The sequence below is a fragment of the Erythrolamprus reginae genome, chromosome 1, assembly GCF_031021105.1.
Source record: "Erythrolamprus reginae isolate rEryReg1 chromosome 1, rEryReg1.hap1, whole genome shotgun sequence".
NCBI lineage: Eukaryota > Metazoa > Chordata > Lepidosauria > Squamata > Dipsadidae > Erythrolamprus > Erythrolamprus reginae.
The window spans coordinates 172628546-172654084 of NC_091950.1; the positions used below are offsets into that span (position 1 = coordinate 172628546).

General features: G+C 38.9%; 1 protein-coding gene across 4 annotated transcripts in view; it reads right to left on the reverse strand.

Annotated features, from left to right (window-relative positions):
• The window catches only part of GTDC1 (glycosyltransferase like domain containing 1), a 322348-nt gene extending 301181 nt beyond the window's left edge, over nucleotides 1-21167 (reverse strand). For all 4 annotated transcript variants that reach the window (XM_070731487.1, XM_070731486.1, XM_070731479.1 and 1 more), the window contains exon 1: nucleotides 20724-21167. The gene's annotated coding sequence lies outside the window, so the exon portion shown is untranslated. The remainder of the gene's footprint in view (nucleotides 1-20723) is intronic.
• Between the last annotated feature and the right edge of the window lie 4372 nt (nucleotides 21168-25539).

Here is a 25539-nt window from a genome sequence, read left to right on the forward strand (position 1 = left end):
TTGTGAGCCGCCCCGAGTCTTCGGAGAGGGGCGGCATACAAATCTAAATAATAAATAAATAAATAAATAAATAAATAAATAAATAAATAAATAAATAAATGTTACCCAAGTTCAGGTACTTTTAATGAGATAAAGGAAATAGGTGAGCAGATCCATACCATGCTGTTTATTTCCCCATCCCTTCAAAGCACAACTACTTTTAATATGCCTATATAAAGAAATGAAGGTGAAATTCATTTTATATAGATGATATAAAGTTTGTGGGACACTATGATGTCACAATTTTATTGATGTACTTGTATTATTTCTGAGACTTCTTTAGTACTAGAAGCGGCTTCTTCATAATCATAGCTCATTCACAGATGTCTCTGTTAATTGGCAATACAGTGATACCTCGTGATACGAACCCCTCGTGATACAAACCCCTCGTGATACAAACCCCTCGTGATACAAACCTGGGGTTCGGAAATTTTTTGTCTCTTCTTACAAACTTTTTTTGGCTTACGAACCCACCGCAGATCGCAAAATGGCACTCCGCTGGGCGCCGCCGCCTGGCTGTCACCTTTTAAAACAGCCGGGGGGGCTTCTCGGCGTTCTCCCAAACCTGAACCCTAATCCGAACTTTTTGGGTTCGGGTTCCGGAGGCCGCCGAGAAGCACCCGACTGTTTCAGAAGGTTACAGCCGGGCGGCGACACTCGGCAGAGCACCATTTTTGTGATCAGCGGCAGCATTTTCAGCCGATCTGGAGGCTGGAAAGGAGGTGGGGAATCCCAATAGGGAATTCCATGGACGAAGCTTTGATGTTACGAAGACGTCCAACCGGTGAGGAAAATGGATCGCATAAAGTTAGATAGATTCAGGGATGAAATTCAGCAGCTTTTGACAGGTTCTGGAGGATCGGTAGCAGAAAGTTTGAGTAGGTTAGAGAACCTGCAAATAATACCTCTGGCTGGTCCCAAAGTGGGATGGGAATGGAGATTTTGTAATAACCTTCCCACAGGAGTGGGGAGGGAATGTGTTTTTTGCAGTATCCTTCTCCTGGAGTAGAGAGGTAATGGGGATTTTGCAGTATCCTCCTGGATTGGGGTGGGAATGGAGATTTTGCAGTATCCTTCCCCTGCCACGTCCACCAAGCTATGCCCACAGAACCAGTAGAGAAAAATTTTAAATTTCACCCATGGATGGAGGGATGGATGGATGGATGGAAGACAGACAGACAGATGAATGATAGATAGGTACTGCATATAGAAGACTAGTCTCAATTACCTTCCAAAATCTATCAGCATGTCCTTAAAATGAAATTAGCTGCATTCCCAAAATTCTGAGAATGTTTTTCATTAAATTAAAATGCATACAAGTGGGATGTACAGTAGAACCACTACTAGAAAATAAGAAGAGGAAACAGTGGAAGTAACTACATAAAAAGTGTGATGTTAGGAGCAAGTGTGATGTTATTTTGCTCTGAGTCACGATGCACAATCATTCAGAGAAACTATCCACATTTTTTTTTAAATAGTTATTGAATTATGAATCATAGGTACCTCATATATGGAATGGTGGAAAGAAAGAATCTGTGGGGAAAAATTATTTTCTAAAATGTATATTCTGCTTATCAAAACAGATGTAAAAGAAATTTACAATGTAATCTTTAAAACTAAAAGAAATTGGTGCAGAATCTCACTATATTTTGGGCTTTTTTGTAGCTTTTGAAGAGGATAGAAATATGTGAAAGAGCATCAAAGAAAGACAGAAAATAATGTTATTGATTTACATGGTTTTTTTTCTTAAATACAACATGTAGCCTTTCATATAACAGTGACAGGAAGCAATGCAAAACAAAACAAAACAAGCAGAATGTATATAAAGAGTGCATATTGTCCTCAAAACGTTTTGCTGCATGCACATTTGGGCTTAGAAGATATAGAGTTCTTCATTTAATAGAACTTTTAAATATTTGTTATTCCCATGGGCAGTCCAGAAACTGTATACAAAAAAACAACAACATTTGGGTGACTCCTTCACAATTCCAAACAGGATTTTTTTTAATGTTAGGGCGAAAATGATTTGGGTTCAATCTCCTCCTTTGTTTAAAATTCCTCCATTTTCCAACTCTTTTACTGAACTGGTTTCATCACACAAAGCAGCAGAAAGGAGATACAGGTGGTGTTCAGTTTAAACCACAACCGAGGACACCTAACATAAATATGAGTCAGTTGCCAAGCACCTGAATTTTGTTCATGTGACCACGGGGATGCTCCGATGGTCATAAGTGTGAAAAAAGGTCATAAGTCGCCTTTTTCAGGCTGTTGTAACTTTGAACAGTCATTAAATGAGTGGTTGTAAGACGAGGACTATCAACAGATTTAGCTCAGAATGAATACTTCTCCATGACTTAAATATTTAAGAAAGAAGCTTTGAATATAGACTTTTCTTTGTCATATCAAACTTAGAGCACGTTTTCCCCAAATGCATTTTAAAAAGAAATTGCCCACCAATCCATTGCTATACACTTCAATCAACCACCTCAGGATTTTCCCATCCATCATAAAGGTAAACTAAGTTAAAGGACTGTGAATACAAGTCTGTTGTATCATTTCCACCGCTAGGCCTATTTATATATATGCACACCAAAGGAAAGTTTTTCATTTTGTCTGTTTCTAACATTTAGAACTTAAATGTTTCGTAATTCAGCTGAAGTTGCTGAGTTTAGCTGTTTTTACTAAAAGCTGCTTAAGTGCAGCTAATAAGAGCAATCAGTTTTACCTACATTAGGAAAAGATAAGGCATGAAGTGTTAGCTGAATTACAGTTTGTTCAGATCAGCCTGGCAGGAAGAAATGGAGTTCTCTAATGAATAAATAAATATTGGATGTATATAAACACAATTCTTATACCCAAACAATTGATAATGTAATAATCTTCGATATTTTCATACATTATCACTTGAACAGAAACTTAAGGACACAAAACCATTCCTTTCCTAAATGCAGTCCTAGAATCCCCCTTGAGGCTAAGGCTATCAGAAAATATAGCAATCCCTTTGTACGGAAATGTTTACACACTTTTAATAACTTTCAGCTTTACTATATTAAAAAAATTAGCAAGTAGGTTCTCAGAACTCTTGAAAAGCTTTACAAGACAAATGCTTCTTTAGTCAATTTATGGGTTATTAAACTGATAGAAGATAAGTAGCATCATTTGATCACTGAAATTGACAGCTTCCGGATAGGTGGACAAGCTTCAAGTCATAGAAAACATGAAACGTTATCAAAACTATTATTTGAAGCAAGATGTAAAAGTGGCCTTGGTAGGACTATCTTGCATTGCTAAGGAATGCTGAAGATGAATGAAATGACTTTCTGTGTTAAACATAGCTAACTCTAGTCTTGTCTTGTTTATGTGCCTAGCGGTTTCTTGTACTGATTATTCCTTTTTACAAAAACACAGAAGACAATCTCAATACATAATCTGCAGAAGGAGGGGGGGGGAGGCTTAAATATAGTTAAAATTGTTACAGTGCAGAATAAAACACTATTTTGTACAGAAGCCGCCTCTATGCAATTTTGTTAAACTCAACAGAACAAAAATTCTGATAAAATACATTTTTTTAAAAATCCATAGAACTGTAGGAATTACAAATATGGCCTGATAAAACACTTAACATAAATACGTTTTATGGCACTATTTAATTAATATAGCCTTGTACTATTTATATACATAGGGATCACTCTGTAATATACAACTAGAACAGGGGCATTTGCCCTAGGACATTCAAAATAAAATTTCTTTGCAAGGGATTTTATGATTTAAAGAATAATCACTCAAGATTTTAAATCCCAATGTGAAAAAGGAAGTCTAGATTTGCTGTAAACTATTCCTTAAGCTTTGATCAATTTTGTTGCTCTTTCTACTTGACATTGAGCCTAAAATTATGAAGAATATATTATGAATAACTGCAATCAGTTATTTTTTTAACTAAGATTTCACATTGTTTGCTAAAAGATCTCTCTCTGAAGCTTCCAAAATTACACTATATTTTGATACTTATAAGAACAATTGCTCATTTTATTTTACTATGCTGCAAAGAACTAATTGGAAAGAGCATTGGCTTGAAAATTATTGGAAATCCAGCTAATACAAGTGAAGAAAAATGCTGTTCAAATACAAAAAATAGACCAGCTCTAAGTTTTCATGTTCACACATATAAACTTAACATCTCATTGCAGTTAAATGTTAATTCTAGTGATATAAATGGAACAGTACATAGCCAGCTCCTATAATTACAGAAAGAAAACTTGATAAATTGAAATGGGATTTACTAGCTAAAGAATTTGCAAGGCTTTTCATACCATTTTGTATAAAATATCTTGTAATTCTTTCAGTGGAAGTTTTGTACTATTTGTTCTAATCTAAAACAATACCACATATTTTTTCAGGAATTAGAAATATTTAGGAATATTGTCATATCCAATCTAACATAACCAAACTATTTTTTTTTGCCAAAATACTATCAATGGGGTGTTTCCACATAAAAAGCCACTATGTGGAGGCCTGGAACAAGGCTGCAGTAGGGGCTCTTGACCGGATTGCGCCGTTGCGACCTCTCCGCGGCACTAGACCCCGTAGAGCCCCATGGTACAACGAGGAGCTCCGGGAGTTGAAGCGCCAGAAGAGACGTCTGGAGAAGCGATGGAGGAAGAGTAAGTCTGAATCCGATCGAACACTTGTAAGAGCTCATATTAAGACTTACAAAGTGGCGCTCAAGGCGGCAAGATGCGCGTACCATGCCGCCTTGATTGCATCAGCGGAATCCCGCCCAGCCGCTCTGTTCAGGGTGACCCGCTCCCTTCTTAATCAGGGGGGAGTTGGGGAGCCCTTGCAGAGCAGTGCTGAGGACTTTAACACGTTTTTCGCTGATAAAATCGCTCGGATCCGGGCGGACCTCGACTCCAATTGTAAAACAGAGTCGACTGACAACGAGTCAGTTGAGGCGACTGGGGCTAAACGTCTTTGTCCACCTGTCTGGGCGGAGTTTGACTTGGTGTCACCTGATGAAGTGGACAAGGCCATTGGAGCTGTGAGTTCCGCCACCTGTTTACTGGATCCGTGTCCCTCTTGGCTGGTTTCGGCCAGTCGGGAGGTGACACGGAGCTGGGTCCAGGAGATTGTCAACGCCTCCTTGGGGAGGGGGTCCTTCCCGGCCCTTTATAAGGAGGCACTTGTGCGCCCCCTCCTCAAGAAGCCTTCCCTGGACCCAGCCGTGCTTAATAACTACCGTCCAGTCTCCAACCTTCCCTTTATGGGGAAGGTTGTTGAGAAGGTGGTGGCACTTCAACTCCAGCGGTCCTTGGAAGAAGCCGATTATCTAGGTCCTCGGCAGTCTGGATTCAGGCCCGGCTACAGCACGGAAACTGCTTTGGTCGCGTTGATGGATGATCTCTGGCGGGCCCGGGACAGGGGCTTGTCCTCTGTCCTGGTGCTCCTTGACCTCTCAGCGGCTTTCGATACCATCGACCATGGTATCCTTCTGCGCCGGCTGGAGGGGTTGGGAGTGGGAGGCACTGTTCTCCAGTGGTTCTCCTCCTACCTCTCTGGTCGGTCGCAGTCGGTGTTAGTGGGGGGTCAGAGGTCGACCTCGAGGTCTCTCCCTTGTGGGGTGCCTCAGGGGTCGGTCCTCTCCCCCCTGCTATTTAATATCTACATGAAACCGCTGGGCGAGATCATCCAAGGACATGGGGTGAGGTATCATCAATATGCCGATGATACCCAGCTGTACATCTCCACCCCATGCCCAGTCAACGAAGCAGTGGAAGTGATGTGCCGGTGCCTGGAGGCTGTTGGGGCCTGGATGGGTGTCAACAAACTCAAACTCAATCCAGACAAGACGGAGTGGCTGTGGGTCTTGCCTCCCAAGGACAACTCGATCTGTCCATCCATTACCCTGGGGGGGGAATTATTGACCCCTTCAGAGAGGGTCCGCAACTTGGGCGTCCTCCTCGATCCACAGCTCACACTAGAGAAACATCTTTCAGCTGTGGCGAGGGGGGCGTTTGCCCAGGTTCGCCTGGTGCGCCAGTTGCGGCCCTACTTGGACCGGGAGTCATTGCTCACAGTCACTCATGCCCTAATCACCTCGAGGTTCGACTACTGTAACGCTCTCTACATGGGGCTACCTTTGAAAAGTGTTCGGAAACTTCAGATCGTGCAGAATGCAGCTGCGAGAGCAATTATGGGCTTCTCTAAGTATGCCCATATCACTCCAACACTCCGCAGCCTGCATTGGTTGCCGATCAGTTTCCGGTCACAATTCAAAGTGTTGGTTATGACCTATAAAGCCCTTCATGGCACTGGACCAGAATACCTTCGGGACCGCCTTCTGCCGCACGAATCCCAGCGACCGGTTCGGTCCCACAGAGTTGGCCTTCTCCGGGTCCCGTCGACTAAACAATGTCGTCTGGCGGGACCCAGGGGAAGAGCCTTCTCTGTGGCGGCTCCAACCCTCTGGAACCAACTCCCCCCTGAGATTAGGATTGCCCCCACCCTCCCTGCCTTTCGCAAACTTCTTAAAACCCACCTCTGCCGTCAGGCATGGGGGAACTGAAACATCTCCCCCTTGCCCATGTTGTTTTGGTATTAGATTGATTGTATGTGTGTTTTGTTTATTTGTTTTAATACTAGGGGTTGTTTTTGTGAATTTTTAGCTTAAAACTGAAATTGGATTGGTGGGTATTGGATTGTCATTATATATTGTTTTTTGTCTTGCTGTGAGCCGCCCCGAGTTTTCGGAGAGGGGCGGCATATAAATCCAATAAATCTAATCTAATCTAATCTATGTAATCTTTAACTTTTAAAGCAGCAACCCTGTTTCCTTGTGACAGTGCTCAAGAGTCAATGAATTACAAGAAGTGCTGAACAAAATTATAGACCTCCAATTTTATTAAATAAGAAAAAAAAATACAGTGAGCCACCTGACCATAATTTACAATCCCCAATTGGTGAGTTTCATACAAAAGTTTAAAGTAGAGTTACCAAATCAAGGCTACAAAATCCAGACAGCTCTAGTCACAAATAGATAATAGAACATACAGTGTATTTTAAATCCTCCGTATCTGGTTGAACTAGTAAACTCAAATCAAACCATGTTTTGCATTTCTCATTACACAATTAGAATTCTCAATGTAAGTATTTATTTGTTTATTTGTAATAATTATATGCCGCCCAATTCCAATTGAACTCTGGGCGACTTATAAAATAACAAGTTAAAAAATAAATAAATAAATAAATTAGTATGAAATTGAACTTTAAATGAAAATATTAATTTTCTTAAGAGAAAAATCAGGAACAAAGAATGCGAAACTAATATATTGGGTTTCTGTTAAAGGAAAGAAACGCCATGCAAATAGCCTACTGAATGTTTAAAGAAGCAGTTAACTGAAACAGAAAAATTGGTTGGTTTCGTTTAACCTGGTGCCCACACCCATAATTTTTCTGAGAAATCAAATCATCTCAAAAAGAAAAATACGAATGGTTTTAAATATTCAGCTACCTTTTGTTTTCAGGGAATTTTTTTGTTTTTGTTTTAAGATTTTGGATTGTTGTTCCAGAAGTTCTAGAAGTAAACACTTCTAGAAAATAAGAACTGAAATCCTTAACACAGAGAGATCCATGACATTTCGTAATTCTTATTAGGAAATCTGCACCTTGTTGTGAAATAGTTTTAAGTTTTATCCAATCTATTTTGTTTGGCTACTGATAAAATATTTGTTAGTGAGGTATGCATCTGTTCCAGCCCTCATTAGCTTGGAAGAGTTGAGGAACTATCTGAACTAATCTAGAGAAAGTGAAGCAGAGTAGAAGAGAAGGATAAATTATTGCATAGATGTTATATGTGGTAAAATAGATTTTCTTCAAACTAGTCTGAAAAACCCTCCTAGAAGAATGCAATGAGTAGTGGGATTCTTCCACTACACCTAATTGTGTGCAGTCTGCGGCTCTGGCGGTGATATTTTTTGCATGGAAGCATGCGCGGAAGCAAAAAACCTTGCTGCGTCCCCGTGCACATGTGTCCTCGTGCAAAGTTTTGCTACCTGCAAAGGTGCAGGAAGCAAAATTTCACTCAAACGTGCCTTGAGCACCAGAGCCACGAAGCTGCACACAATTAGGTGTGCCAGTAGGAGCCTACTGCTGAATGTAATGTTTTGAGGAATATTTAAAAAGGCAGAATATTACATTTCCCAAAGGGAGAAATGGAGAAACATCTTTTCAGAAGCAAAAAGCAACCCCCATTTTACTTAATAGCCTACAACAGATGACAGCACTTAAGAGATAAAGAGCTTATTGAAAACTAGATAGCTCTATTCATAGGCAAAGCAAATACTGCAGGCAGAAATCCATTCAAGACAGGATATTTTTAAACTCCATGCAGCAAAATCTGAACAAAGGAAGACTGATAGGATAAGCCATCTCTCAAGATCCAACACAGGAAAAAGCCATTAAGCCACAATAGTAATTATCCAACACCCTTTCAGAACACAAGCCCCTTCACTGCTTTAACCTCAGAAACTTCAACCAAACTTAGCTCAGACAAATGCCTAGGATTTATATGAGGGTTGCCTAGAAAGTAATGCACATTTTTTTTCTCAGCCTACAGTAATGGTACGAATGCGAAACATTAGATATACATTATTTTAAATGTCAGGAGTGCATGTGTAAATTTTGCGTTTCTTCAGACAGATAGCGTAGCTGCAGCAGTGTTTCAAAATGGTGTCTGTAAGTGATGTATGTTACAAGCAGCGTGTCGTCATTGAATTTCTCACTGTGGAGAAAGAAACTGTCGGGAACATTCACAAACATTTGTGTACAGTTTATGGAAAATCTGCAGTCGACAGAAATATGTTTAGTCACTGGGCATAGGGGGTGAGGCCATTACAGTGCAGAAATGCCTCATGACCAAAACAAGGAATAGTACCGACAGAGCATACACGCCCTTGTGTCTCGCTGGAGGAAGGACATATAACGGGATGGAGATTACATGAAAAAATAGAGAGTGTAGAAAAAACATAATTCTTTCTTGTGTGTAAATTTCAATGTGTTCAATAAATAATTGTTGAAGAAAAAATGTGGTGCATTACTTTCTGGGCGACCCTTGTACTTTGCCTATAGGGCCAGCTATGACCCCTACATAACCTCTACATGGCCCCATGGGAATCTGACAAGAGCCAATAGAATACATGTTTTTTGCACAGGGAAGTTCAAGTGCAAAGCCCAAGAATCCATGTCAGCTGTCCAGAACCCATGTGGTTCTGCTTCATCAATAAACCATCTTTTCAATTAGCCTCCATGTTTCCAGTGTCTTTCTCCTGGCATGGAACTAAACCAGATGGATATTTCTTCCCACAAAACTAATTAGGATTCATCCATATGAAGGATGTGTTATCTAGTCCTCTTTTTGTGACACTTAGAGCCCACTCTAAAAGGTTATGGCACTTTTGGATTATTTATTAAATTTGTAAGACTGCCTCATTCTCTTACAACTCCAGGAGGCGTAAAATAATAAAATCATAACTAAAGGTCAGTTGAAGTGGAAAATATACTAAAACAGAGTGTAAGCTCTAATATATTAGAGTTAAAATAAGACCTCAAGGCAATGCCCAAATTCCAATTCTAAGTACGTTCAGTAATGTAACCCAATTTATTCTGTGTAAATACCTCCAATGGCCCTTGTTTCCAAAGGCTTTCTATCCCTGATGTAGATGTACCATCTTTAGTTTCTTTAGTTCGCATAATGTTTTTATCCCCGAGTGCAACAGGCCTATTTACAACATCTGATAAATTAGCAGTCTGGTTCCAGTTGATAAGTAAAAATAAAATACGGTTTGGGAACTGAAATCAGATAATGTGTAGGAGGAGACAGCCTAAGAGCACACAGCTTGTCCACATAGCATTATGTTATTATATCCTAACTAACCCCAATATATATCACACAAACTGTAGCTATATAGACTTTTCTTGATATCTCATGGGGAAACACTGTTTTTAAAAGACACATTTACAAACTCTAGCTTCTGAAAAAGTTTTAAAACTTAATTTTGAAGTCAGCTGTTTTGCTTGGTCTGTACCTGCTCCTTGAATCAGAAAAAAATATACTGTTAATTTAAAGGAAGATAAAATATATTTTAAACTTGAACACAAGGGTTTTGGGGGTTGACCAATTACACAAAGTGCATTCAAATACTACAATGCAAACTCTACCACTTTTGTACATGCTTCACATACACATATATATGTGTCAGAGTTTCCATCAAGATATCATGATTTACATTTAATTTTTTCTGATTAAATCATGGTTTAGATTAGATGTCATTGAATATGCATATACTGTACTTTAATTGCTGATTGTCAATAAAAAATCATTTCCTGAAAGGAAGTGGACTACTGAGTAATTTTCAAGACTTTTTTTTTAGGCCATTTCTAGAACATTGTTTTGGAACTTCAAAAATTTCTCCCAGCAGTGTTTTATTTTTTATTTTCCCAGAATACTAATGGGGGGGGGGGGGGGGAGCTTGCTGGATTGTTCTTATAACCTCTTGCAGCCTTCTCTGCTTTTAGAAAAGAGGAATCCTAAAATCTGGATTATCTCTATCATAAAATGTGTTATAAAAACTAACAAATCTGCCATTCTTTGGAACTAACATTAAGCATATATTAAGTATGCTACTTTATACATATTTCTAAGAAGTATATATTTGATATTTAATTACTGCTATAAATTATTTATCGCATAATCTTAGAAGTGAATGATTCAATTCATCAACAATTTCATTTTCATATGTCCAGCCCAATTATGAAATATTTAATGTTTAAGCGCAGCCTTCTGATTTGACGTTTTTTGCAGTTAAAACATCTAACATAACCATCTGTTTTATAAGACAATAGATTATATTTAAAAGAAAGGTAAGAGTTTTATGCAGAAGTGAGACTAATTTTTTGAGCACTGTCAGCAATAGTGATATGGCCATGTAACGTATGACTATAAATCATATCCAAAACAAAAGGAATTTATGACAACAGAAGCATTTTTGTTCCTCTAGTGGGGAGGAGGGAGGTTAAGAGTAAGATCAAGACAGGAAATTGTTCTTGTTAAGCTGAAAGATCATGTAATTGTTTATTTGGGAAAACTCTGATTTACCTTAAACTATGTGCAAGGTTGGAATGAGAAGGTCACCATATATTAAATTGCAGTCCAGTAGACAACCAAGGTCAACAGCAAATTTTCTGGAAGTTTTTACTAGAGAGACCTCAAGCTTTTTGTATTCACAAAAATATGGTTAAGATTTCCCCCTGGGGCACCTAACTCCAGAGTACATAAAGCAAATAAAACAAACCACACAAACCAGAGTGTGTTGAAGGATATTAATTTAAGATCTTATATGTTACTGGGTCAGAACAGCAAACCAATGTTGCTTTAAATCTTCCTATAAAGTCCCTGGTGAGGTCCCACAAAACCTTTGGGCTAGGAAAGCTGGAAAATTGAGTTGACTGGCTAAATTCAGACATGCAGTGGGTGGCCTTGAGCAAACTGTTCTCTCATATTCAGTTTCTCTAGGGAGGGAAATCAATATAGCTGTTATACAATAGTTGGGAAGTTAAAAGGTGGATTTGGACAAATCATTGCATTAACATAAAGCTGAGAAATTTTGAAGACTCTGGGCTAAAAGTTTAGTATATTTCTTTTCCCCCCATCATATAAGAAATATATGCATCACAGACATTTAGAGCTGGATTTTCAGGACAGAACTCAAAAGATGCAGTGTTTAAATTGTGAAGCACTCCGTGTAAGTCTGTTGGATATTCACACATTTATTTTTACTTTCACATCTCATCTTAAGCAATATGGTTAAGGTGTATTTTTAAGATGTGTGCTTGGAGATTTATCTACTGAAGCACCAATACTCCTGAATACTTTATTGTTTTTTAGAGGCCCTATGTTAAAAATCTGGACACTAATGAGAACCAGCTTCTTCCATCGTAATTTAATGTCTTTAACCTCAAATTATTAAAAAATAATTGTTAGGGGTACATGGGTCTTTTGAAGATCATGAGAAAATATTATTTTACTGAAAGAGCAGTAGATCCTTGGAACAAACTTCAGGTAGATAAATCCACAGTAACTGAATTTAAACATGCCTGGGATAAACATATATCCATCGTAAGATAAAATACAGGAAATAGTATAAGGGCAGACTAGATGGACCATGAGGTCTTTTTCTGCCGTCAGACTTCTATGTTTCTATGTTTCTATCTTATAAGACTAGACCAGTGTAGTCTAATAGTTAATGCACCACGCTAGAAATCAGGAGACTATGAGTTCTAACCCTGGTTTAGGCATGAAACCTAGCTGGGTGATTTTGGGCCAGTCACTCTTTTTCACCCCAAATCACCTCATGGGGTTGTTTTTTGTGGGGAAAATTGGATTGGAGGAGAAAGGAGTATTGGGTATGTTTTCTCCCTTGAGTTATGTATAAAAATAATACAGTCGGGATAAAAATATTAAAAAATATATATGAAAATACAGACTTTGACCAGATGATGAAATAGCAAGCTTCCTTTTCATATTCCAGTAATTTGGTCTTTTTCTTTCTTGGCCAAGTAGATATACTACGACTTTGTCACAAGGATGATGATATTCATAAGAATCCCAGGAACATAATCAGAATACTAAAGGCTTGGGGTTTTTGTCTTGGGAAGGAACATATCCATTGCATATTGAGACCCACAGTTCCTGTTTAACCATGATATTAAAAAGCACTAGAGGGAAAGCCTGCTTTGCAATAAAGAGGGACCGCAACTTGGGAGTCCTCAGAGAGGGTCCGCAATTTGGGCGTCCTCCTCAATCCACCGCTAACATTAGAGAACCATCTTTTGGCTGTGGTGAGGAGGGCGTTTGGCCAGGTTCGCCTGGTGCACTAGTTGTGGCCCTACCTGGACCGCAAGTCACTGCTCACAGTCACTCATGCCCTCATCACCTCGAAGTCCGACTACTGTAACACTCTCTACATGGGGCTACCTTTGAAGCGTGTTCGGAAACTTCAGATCATGCAGAATGCAGCTGCGAGACCAATCATAGGTTTTCCCAGATATGCCCATGTCACACCAACCGCAGTCTGCATTGGTTGCCGATCAGTTTCCGGTCACAATTCAAAGGGTTGCTTATGACCTATAAAGCCCTTCATGGCATCGGACCAGAATATCTCCGGGCCTGCCTTCTACCGCATGAATCCCAGCGACCGATTGGGTCTCACAAAACAATGCTGTCTGGTGGGACCCAGGGGAAGAACCTTCTCTGTGGCAGCCCCAACACTCTGGAATCAACTCCCCCTGGAGGTTAGGACTGCCCCACCCTCCTTGCCTTTTGCAAACTCTTAAAAACCCACCTTTGCCACTAGGCATGGAGAAATTGATTCTCTTCGGCTGCTCCATTTTATGTATGGTTTATTGGGTTGTATGATTGTTTTTTAAATCAAGGTTTTTTAACTGTTCTGCTTTTTAATCATTGGATTTGTATTTTGTATTGCTGTTGTGAGCCGCTCCGAGTCTTCGGAGATGGGCAGCATTCAAATCAAATCAAATCAAATCAAATCAAACCAAACCATAAATAATCAACATTTCTGATTAAAATATTACCTTGAAACACTTGGTCCAATTCATCACAAAGGAGGACAAATCATTATGGAAAGAGTTAGCAGTTGAAGTCAATTCTCCAATGCATTTATCCTCCAAAATAGTGTGGCATTCAGCTGTAAATCTAATTTGAGATACCCACTAATTCTTATATGGGAATTTATTAAGAACCAATCCTGCCTGACTTCTAATATTCATTTCTCTTAAATGTAGTTGACTTACAACCACAATTGAGCCCCAATTTCTACTGCTAAGCAAGGCAGCTGTTAAGTGAATTTTGTCCCATTTTACAACCTTTTGTCACAGTTGTTAAGCAAATCATAGCAGTTCTTAAGTGAATCACATTTGTACAATTGTCATAATTGTATCACATTTGTACAAATGGTATCACATTTGTTCAAATTGTCATAAATACATACCAGTTGCCAAGCACCCAAATTTTGATCATGTGACCATGGGGATATGACCATACAGTCATAAATGTAAACATCTGTCTTAAGTCACTAGTTTTAGTGCCACTGTTAACTTCGAATGGTCACTATATGAACAATTGTCTACATATTATTATTTTAAATTATAATTATTGCTATTATATAACATCTCAAATTCAGGCCGCTAGGACATTTTAAGCAAATAATACTGCAGAGCATAAAATCTTCACCTAGGCTCAATATTAGATTCTCGCGAGTTACATTCATTTCATTTAGACACAACTTTAAATGGGAACACTTTCCGACAATAAAATTGTCCAATAAAAATTGGACACAAGAATACTTTCTTCAACAATATCTACTTATTTCTACAGAATACTACTCATTTCTACTGAAAAAGACTGAGTGCCACATTTAAATAATTGCTTGCTTAAGTGACACATTTTGGAATGGATGCTACTTTAAAAGAATATATTCTTGGCTGTTGAACTGCCTCTGATCTATCAAGGTTCAAAGGGAACCAAGTTCGCTCACTTTTTATTAGTAAGTAATATTTGTCACATAGGGCTGTTAGTACTAGGAAAAAATACTCACTATTATAATACAAGAATTGATTTTCATAGCAGTTCCCAGATGTGAAAATAGCTTGTGCTTTGTACTTTTTCTAGACATGCATTAGACATGCCCAATAGGTTTTCCTAGATAGTAAACCTTGTCTTCTGCCAATTTCTGTGTTCTACAATCACCAAACTCCAGTCAATTAGATATACATTCCATTTATCGTGCTGCTTTTATGCTTTTAAAGCATAAAAGATTCTAAAATGGAAAGAACTGAGTCATACTTTGCTGATCAGAGCATTGATGGTAGTAGGTGCAAGTATGAAATTGTGTTCATGCCAACAAATGCACTAAGTTGTTACATGTAATCAAATATGTATGAATACAAAAGAGAAAATGAGAATAGATGGTGGATGAGATTTATTTTTAATATTTGCCCATACTTGAAAACATAACTACACCAGAACCATTCAACAGCAATGTAAATTGTTCAAATATTTTATCAATTGGTGATATTGCAAAAGCATTTGTTAATACTATCAGCATTTTTTTATAATCAATTACTTCTGTCTTTACAAATCATTAGATATCTAAATCAGGGGTGAAATTCAACATTTTTTCCTACCAGTTCTGTGGGCGTGGCTTGGTGGGAGTGGCAGGGGAAAATCTCCATTCCCACCCCAGTCCAAGAGAAGGAAACTGCAAAATACCCATCCCCTCCCCACTCCTGGGGTCAGCCAGAGGTGGTATTTGCCAGTTCTCCGATCTACATGAAATTTCAGCTACTGATTCTCCAGAACCTGTCAGAACCTGTTGAATTTCACCCCTGATCTAAAAGTGGAATACAGATGTTTAAAATATTTTTATGTCTTCTTTATATTACATATGCGTACGTATACATTTTATGATGCTTTGTCATTTATTTTTCCTTTCAATTCTACATTTTCCATTTTAAAAATCATATGTATGATATTTGTTCCCTTTTGGAAATGGAATTCCAGATCTAACTTTAACTATCAAAATTATCCTTCCAAACCTAATTATGCAAATTTATTATGTTGGGACAAGCAAATGGGCTTCATCCAATAGGCAAGAAGAATTTTTTTCCACCAATCATTCCTTCAGTTATCCTAAAACTATTCAAGGTTTTAAATATTAAATAAGTAAATGCTCTTTAAATAAAGCAAATCAACTAGGACACAAATATGAAACATCTCTGGATTGAGGGCTAACGAACTCATCAATAGATTAAATATGAAACAGTACTATTCTCTCAAAAATATGTTAGGTTGCAAGATGTCTACCAAGAACAGATATACCAAAGGCCATGGCAGTAATGTTGGCAGTAACTCTAGCTTCTCATCCTGACTATTTCTATCCAGCTTAACATTATTTTCTTACAAAGTCTCATTTTTAAAATATATCATTCTAAACTACTATAGACTTTAAGCAATGACTCTGTGACTATTATGGTTAAATTAAAAAAAATAATTAAGCCTCTTAGTTTTACAATCCGAATTATTGAAATATCCAAAACAAAGAAAATGTATCTATGCAAAAATGTATCTGCACAAGAATTTTCACCAACATCAGAAATGTCCAGGCTGGGAATAATAAAGTTAAAATTTTAAATTGAATTGAGATGGAACATAAATCTAAGATAAACATTTCTATCTAAATTTGTTCACATCATGTTTTTCAAAACTAGCTAAGATTATACTGACATGTCAAAATATACTTTCTCCTGCTCACACAGCTTTTTTATCAGGCTTAAATTTCTGAGAATAGAAATGTACATTAGAAAAAAGAATTGGGAGAATTTATTCCACTTCATGTCTTGAAAGCTGTAATTAAAATTCAATATTGCACTTTACATATGGATTTTTATTTGAAACTCCTGTCATGACTAAAATCTTAAAGCTTAGCCAGTTTAATAGAGCCCAATAAAACAGCTCTATTGAATTATACCAAGCCACTGTAGTACACCAGACTGGAATCTTGCTTCTTTTATTCCTGACCACCGTACTAAGTTTTAAACCAACAATGTATGGTTAGCATCCAAGAACTATTTATGCACAGCATAGAAACTTTCAAAAGCCACCCTTCTTCCTTCAAAGAAAGTGCATACATTTACACCTCAAATATTTCCCTCCAGTCTGCTATTCCTATTGTCACAGTGTTATGTGCTAACAGATCTGCACACACTTGCCAAATATCACTCACTAGAAACGGAAACACTCCCACAATATGGATCCATTTTAAGAGGGTTTTTTTCCATTTAGTATCGGTCTCCTATCCAGTACGTACATACTAAAATGCAAAAAGACTGTACGTACGAACCTAAATGCAACAATCTTAGATTTGTATAGTTAATTTTTGTTTATACAGCAAGATAACTTTGTAATATACATAAACAACATAAATGAAAGTTCCACTTTATAAATATTAAATAAACCTTAATAACATGTCTTTATTGCAGTGGTGAGTTGCTACCGATACCTTAGTTTTACGAGCAGTGGCAGAAGGAGGCTCTGACCACCCGCCCCGGATGCTTCTGTGCATGCACAGCATTGCATGCGCAAACCAGTAGTAATGGGATTTAGAAACCATCACTGGTGTGTTGATAATATAATTGTCATATGACTTAACCATGGGTTGGGCAGGTCTGTAGCTACGCCTAGCTGCTCCAGCATATCATATAATATTCCTGAACATCAGCAGAAAACTTTGCTAGCCTCAAGTCTCTTCCTCATCATTTCCTAAAATGATCAAGTTGAATTTCACATCAATCCGGGCATTAATAAGGAGTGTATGTGTTAAGGTTTAAAGGGGAAAAATTAAAGATATCAATGAGTATATCTTTTTTCCATAATGAATTTTAAGGCCCAAAACATATAACTACTGTATTACATTTACAATATATCATTTAAGATTAGTAATTAGTCTTAATTCCATAAAATATAACATAGCATATTTTTATACGCTGCTTCCCCACATCTTCTTTTTTGTTGGGTTCTTTTTTAGAGAAATCAATCTATAGATGAAAAATCACTAATTCTCAAACTGGAATAATATTCAGACTTTGTTCCACAGGGGGAAAAAATCCTAGAGAATTTCAAGTATAAATAAGGTCTTATTCATACAAATTTTCAAAGAAATAGTATAGCTGTAGCTATCATACACAAGTCTAAACAACTGAGCCAGTTCTGCCTAGTGGTTAAGGTACCAGGCTAGAAAACTGGAGACTGTGAGTTCAAGTCTTGCCTTAGCCATGAAAGCCAGCTAGTGACTTTGGGCTAATCACTCTCTTTGAAACCAATCCACCTCAAAGAGTTCTTCTTCTTGTTGTGAATGCAGGAGGAAGATGTGTTGGATATGTTCACTGCTTTCAATTGTTTGTAGAAGTCATAAAGGTGGAATACAAGTAAATAAAACCACAGTAAGGATCTTTTCCTTTATTTCTAGTTGTCCCAGAGTTTTGCAGCCTTCAGACTGATTGGCACATTTCAGGTTTTCCAGGAATGTATTGATGGGCAAATGTTGCAATTCTATTTCTGTCTACACTTATTAGGATATTAAAGGGCCCTTAATATTACTATCTACTTCCTTTCGGTTCTCCAGCCTCTTTGAAATCTCCCTTTAAGGATCATTTCTTTCATGTCTTAAGATGTATTACGGAAGGGCATTTCCTATCTTTATTTCAAAATAATGTGCACAATTATCAGTAATCTTGAAAGAACAGGCCTGAATGCTTTATATTTTTAACATACACACACACACACACACACACACACATATACACACACACAGACATATATATATATAGAGAGACAAATATATCTATCTCTCCCTTCACAAATATTAACATGGGAGGCAACATAAAAGCCCTGAATCAGAAATGACTGAACTGAGAATTGGCACATCATAATGGATAATTTTATTATCTGTTAACTTTTAATCTTCTACTTCACAATTTGTCTTCATTGGCTTTATTGCACCGTTAAAACGCGTACAGAGTTGCAAATCAGCAAAACATTTCACGATTGACAAAAAGCTGAATTTGTTCAACTCTCCTACCAAAACACATTAGAGTCTGCCATTTAAAAAATCATTTATGCAAGTGCTCAGAGTCTACTACTACTGAGCAGTTATGCAAAAAGACATTGGCTGGATCATACCTCATCTTAAACTATAATGTGAACTTTGATTTGGATTTGAGGTTGTTTCAGTAAACCCATTGTGGCTTATCCAAGAAATCACCCATCAGCAAGCTATAGATTACACAGCAATTCCAGCCCTGATTAAGGCTTTACACTGCACCTTTTTTAATGGATGTCCATATCACTATAGCAGGCATTTTCTGAATAAGCAGTTTCTTTCATGATGGCCACGGTCTTCCCACACCCTCTTCATTTTCACCCTGCGTTCAGGCCATAAAAGTTAAAGACTCCTGCCCTGCTTCCACAAATGGAGAAATTATCACTGGCAGCGCTAAAATAACTGATGATTCCACATAACTTAGAAAGCCACAAAACGTAATGGGGCTGATCAGAAAGGCGGATTTAAGAGTGCTTTGAAGAGTAACCTCTCTTGTAGCGGCTCAGCATGCGCAACCATCCAGGCCAATCCTGTTCATCCTACTCCTTTAGCTTTCTCCAGTCCGGGCCCTCTCCCGCATAGACTACAATTCCCATCTACAAAACCCTCTGGCATGGTGGGCTGGGAATGATGGGCATGGTCATCCAATAATTCTAAAGGGCACCAGTTTAAGAAAGTCTGGCCTTAGGATCTTGAAAAACTGGGGCCTGGTGTCAAATCCTCTTAACATTTCCACAGATGCCACAGAATAAGCTGAGACCTTTTTGCACCTAGGGCAAGAGGCTTTGCTATTGAATGGTTCAGCATTAATTCCCCTTGCCTGGTTAGTATAGGAAAGGGATTTTTTTTTTCCTCAACAGCCGGGAGTCACTTTCGGTAGGAAAACAGCGGGTCTATGATGCCTTTTAAAATATTTTTTTTAAGAACAATTCTATTCAAGGTATCAAGGACCCCTCGTTTTAAAAAAAAAATCCCCGCGCGGGTCGTTTTCGCAGCGCTTTTGGTTTCCAAACGAGCCGCTTCAGTTCGCATCCTCTTATAACTTCGGCGTGGAAACGAAGGACGGGCCCTCTGCACTCGAACAGGAGAATTCTTTTTCTGAGAAAAGGGAAACCTGTGCAGCTCAGAGTTCAAGCGAAGAGTCCCCCCCCCCGGGCGCTCTCTTGAGTGATCTATTATTTATTTATTATTTATTAATGGGATTTATACGCCGCCGAACTCCTTGGAGTTTGGGTTGTTTTCCTGACGACTGCGGAATGACATTTGCCTCGAAACGCCTGCGAGAAACCCAAACCTAGCTCGAAAGAGCACTCGGGACCCTTTGTAACTCCCCCACCTCTCTCTTACTCATATACACACACAAACACAGTGTGTGAGAGAGAGCGTCGCCTGGACCGCGGCGCTGTGTGGGAGGACGTCTGAGCCGCCGAGGCAAGCCCCCTTTAAGAGAAGGTCAGAATGGGCGAAAGGAAAAAACGGAGAGGCTTGCCTACAAGCCGCCATGCCAGAGGCCGCTGCTGGGCCGGTTAAGAAAACGAAACCCGTAAAGGTTGAGTAGTTTGCAAGCTTGGCAGATGATTCCCCCCCCCAAATAAACACTCCCCCCCCCTCCCGCAAGTGTATGTAGTCTCTTTCTTTCACACGCAGGCGCGATGGGCGACCGCTCCTGAGCCAGGAACTCAAGCAACCTCCGCTGCCTGTGCAGAGGAACCGCGCTACGTCGCAGCTCGCCTTTTTTTTTTCTTTCTGGAGAAGAGGCGACCGGGCTGCCCAAGCTAAGCCTAGCTCGTTAGGCCCTCCGCCTTCCACCTCCTCTTCCGACCTGCGGGCGCCGAGGTGGCAAGCACGCACCGAGCGCTCCCGTCTGCCGCCCCCCCCCCTCCCTTCCTTCTCGCCCTGCTTGACTCTCGCGCGGCCCCGGCCGGCTCCTTACCCCACCCAGAGGGGGAAACTCACCTCCTCCTTGTTGGTCCCTCCTGGAGGCCGGCAGGAGCAACGCGCTGCCTTCCCGGCTCCTCCCTCTCGCTCGCCCGCCCCGATGCGGAAGGAAGAGCCCGCGGCGCCGGCGGCTTCGTTTTCTCCTTCTCTGCCTGTTTGCGCGCGTCGCGGTTCTTCGGAGGTTTCCTTCGCCTGCCCCGTTCCCGGTTCATCCCCCCCCCCCCTTTTTTTTTTCTCGTCTGCCTCTTTCCCACCCCAAAGATTGGAGAGGGGGAGAAGAGGTCCCGGGTGTCCCCAAGTCTTCCGACCGCTGGGCTTACTCAGGAGTCAGCGTTGCCTTCTTCCACAGACTTGTTTTTTTATTATTATTTTGGGAAGAGGGCGGGGGCGAGCTCATTCCTGTGGAAAAAGGCATTGCGCTCCTCCGACCGAACGGCAATTTTTTAAAGCCGCGATCCCGCTTTCCCCTCAGCTGAGAAATGAAAGCTGGAATTGACGCTGTTTGCAGTTATTGTGAAATAACGTGGTTATTAATGAAACGAAGAGGGGGAGGAGGGAGAGAAAGAGAGGGAAAGAAAGAGAAAAACCTTTTTTCCTAAAGGATTCAGAAGAGAAAACACGATTAGTAGTAACCAACCTCTTCATGGAATGGGAATATTGACATTTTAGAAGCGTTCTTCCAGGAGTCTTGAAGACTGATGTATGGTAGTAATGTTAGTAATATTAAACTTTCGGGACTGCATAGTTATGAGCACCGGTATTGTGCACAATATATCAAGGCTTATTTCAAGAGCCAGACAGGGTCACAGGTTAAAGTTGAGGGATGCCTAACTGTCTTGAAAGAACTAGATTACCTTTTCAGTATTAAGTTTCCAAAAGTCTTAATTTGGACTCATAATTTTGATTTTGATAATTTTGATTTTGGTAATTTGAATGAGGCTTCATAACTGGTGCATCTTACTGTGGGATTTTACATAAATCAAAGTGGTATGTTCAAGTTTTAATAATTTCCCTTTGATTATCAAGAGGGAGAGCTGACACCAAATTAGTTAAAAAATCTTATTAAACTCTGTAACCGGGTACTGAAGAATTGCCATAGCATTCCACACAATAAACCTTGTGTGTCTTAGGCCTTATCCACAGGCCTCTTCGTTTAGGTCTGCCTTATTTATTTTATTTTTATTTATTTTTCTATTTATTTATTTATTTATTTGTCAAACATTTATAGGGTAGTAGTAGTTTGTAAAAACATAAGTAAAAAGTAACAATAAAAGAGGACAGTATGACAGGGCCTGTAGGCACAGTGGTGCGCTTATGCCCTTGCAGAGCTCTTAGAAACTGGGAGAGTTATTTATTGTTAAATAAATAACTCTGCATCCATGTGTTTCTCTTAAGTTTAAAATTAGCTTTAGATAAAATAGAATTTAGCACACACAAATGATTAATGGGGTCAAATTATCACAACAATGAGATTGGTAATAAATGTAGTTAAGAGTCCTCCCAATAAACCTGACAATCAACAATCTATTTTAAAAAACTGGAGTAAATACAGATTGCAGATTTCTAACAATGCAAGCGGCTTTTATCAGTAAAGATGCTAGTTTTGATATATTAGAATAAGAATTCTTTAGCCATTACTTCACTGTCTTTTTTACAGAATGAATTAAAGTTGCAAGAAATTGAGTGCACTCTATATGGAAAGAAAAGGGAGCTATTAGATGAAAGACAGCATTATCAGCATAGTAATAAACTGCTAAATTGGACAATGAACATGGTGAATCAGTGAACTGTGTGTATCCCAAGAGCTTTATATTGTCTCCAGTACCAATTTGTCATTTAAAATCATGTTCAAAATCATATTGCCAACTACATTGCCATTTTACTCAGAATATCAGTACTGTAACTGGGCAAGGCATTGAAAGCTGCTGAGTTGAGTTGAGAAACCCCTTGTGACCCACAAGTTTCCAGCCTCTGTAATAAGAGATTAATCAGCCTATAAAGAGTCCAGATCAATACAACTGACTGGAAGAACATGTATGGCTAACAGAGGTAGCCACCTTCCCTTTAGTGATGGTGTTCCATCAGTTACATTTTTCAAGGCACTTGCAAGCACAATCAATCAATGCACTGGTGAGGCATGCAATAAATGCAGCTGCTAAGTGGGCTTTTTCTCAGGGCTACCATTTTTAAAACTGGGCAGCTATAACTTCTGTGCTTTGATATTATCCCAGACTATTCCTAGCTGCTGCTGTAGCAACAAGAAAGGTTGTTTACCAACCCTCCGATTGCCAGCTACAATTCTTGCCTCCAGAAAGCACATCTGAATATAGACAGTATATCCTAAAGTTTGGGAAATTTAGCCTTGAAAATGTCATGAGGCCTGTGACATATGCTCAAAGGGCCACAAGTCTTTCTGGCAGCATTATGAATGACCTAGCCATTGCCAAATTCTTCATTTTTGGAAGGTATGTGCCTGTTCTCTTTAGCAGCTCAGCCCACATAGATCTCCAGTGTTTCCTGTTTACTTCGCATGAAGTGGGCTATAGTGTGTGAAAGCATGATATACCACAATCAATGTATTAATCTATTTGGTGTCACAAAGCCCTTTGTAGATGACAGAAAACACTGTTCTAATGAGTAATACGCCTCAAAGATGCAGTTGTGTTTAATGCAAAAATAGAATATTCATGGTGACATTTCTGTTATTTCATTAAAGCCATTCAGAACTATTTGGGAACTACTATTTTTTGCAGTATGTTTAGGATTATGCCTTAATGTGACACAAGAAAATTATTATCAAAGCTATTTTCTGCTTCACTCTAAAACCTTGATTTTTTTTTAAAAAAAATCTTCCTTACAGTTATGTTGTTCTGTGCTTCCTTCTCGGTTTTTTTGTTTGTTTGTTTGTTTTGTTTCTGAAGTAGAAATTTAAAACTATCATAAGACTGGGATTTTCTACACCTTTTTAAGTGGGTGAATGAAACTTGTAATAAACATAGGAGGAGAATGACCATGTATTAAACATGATTCTTCATTGAACACTTGTGAGTTACTGCTAAACTTTTATGTTTTCTTTACATGGAGTGGAGAATATGTATAGCTCAAAGCCAAATTGTAGGGTTCTTAGAGTTAATAGGCTTATTTAAAATAAAGATGACTACTTACCATCATTTTTGTGATGGTATACATTTTTGTGATGGACATACATGCGCAGTGCCAAAACCCCTGCTTCTGCACATGCTCAGAAGCAAAAAACAGCTGCTGTGCATGCATAGAAGCAAAAAACAATATGGTGGTGCCTTAGGCGATTCGGGGGCATGGCCAGCTGGCCATTGCTGCCGATTGAGCAAGTGGGAGGAAATTCTCGCTACTGGTTCTATAGAACCAGTTCAAACCAGTAGGAACCCACCTCTGCCATGAGTTCTAATCCCACCTTAGCCATGAAATCCAGCAGGATGATCTTGGACTAGTCACTCTCTCTTAGCCCAATTCACCTCACAGGATTGTTGTTGGGGAAAATAGGAGGAGGAAAGTGTTGGATATGGTTTACTACCTATTATTTATAAAAATAAAGGCAGATTATAAATAAATAAAAATTAAATAATGTATTGTTCTGGCTGCTTTCCACTTTATAATATCCTTTATATATCTTTGTATATGTAATATAGTCCTAAATACCAGTAAAGTTGTTACCTCTTTTATCAGAAATGTTGTTTTTCCTCATTCAAAGCACCTGCTTTATTTTGAGAGACCTAATAGATGCAACTCCCAGAAAAATTCAACTTTGGCCATTTAAGAGGGAACTGTTTGTTGCCATCAGTGTCTCTTGAGACACCATGAATGAAATACCATTTTTTTTCTAATTGGCCATCAGGCTGGAGACGGATATTGTAACATTTTCTTTAGAATATTTTTCTACTTCTGTTAATTTGCATACCAATGAAATTAAAAAAACCACTTCCTGCCAGTAATTAGCTGGACTCCTGAATTTAAAGAAAGCAAAGGGCTACAACATGAGGGTAAAGAGAGATGGTACCAAGGAAGCTGTAGAAAGCAGCCACTCCTCTTTACTCAGAAAATGCTTTGGGTTTTGAATTTTAAACTGGCAGTACTTTTATTTTATGTGACAAGAATTAGCTATTTTCCTGGTCTAACAAGTATTCCCTTAATGAGTGCTTTCAGTACTTTTTTCACAGCAAAATCACTTGTTCTCATTTAGATCTGTTCGAAATCCAGCTAGGCCGCTCTGGAGATGGATGATTGTTCTCTCCTAAATTGCAAAACTTTAAGCACTCATGAATTTCATAGCCTATTCCAGCCAGAACAAGGCAGTCAAAACTTGAGGTTCTCTTGATAGGTTCACATATCCAGAGTATGAAGGACTTGATACATACCTTGGAATCATAGTTGGCTCAGAATGAAATTCAGTTAAAGCATTTATGATATTTTCCCAAGAAACATGCATCTATAGGGGGGGGAATAATTCATGGGTCACTGGATTTCATAATGGTATATGGATCAGGTATAAGGATAGGCGACTCTTTGTAAGCTCTCCAGGGGCCACCCTTTAGTGAGATGGGTGGCAACTAATTTAATAACTGAAATAGCAATAGCATTTACACTTATATACTGCTCCATAGTGTTGCACGGCACTCTGGTTTACAATGTCAGCATATTGCATCCAACCATCTGAGTCCTCATTTTACCAACCTCGGAAGGGTGGAAGGCTAAGTCAATCTTGAGCCCTGTCAGGATCGAATTGCGAGCTGTGGGCAGAGTTAATCTGCAATACTGTATTCTAACTACTGTGCCACCACACACATTGGTTGTTATT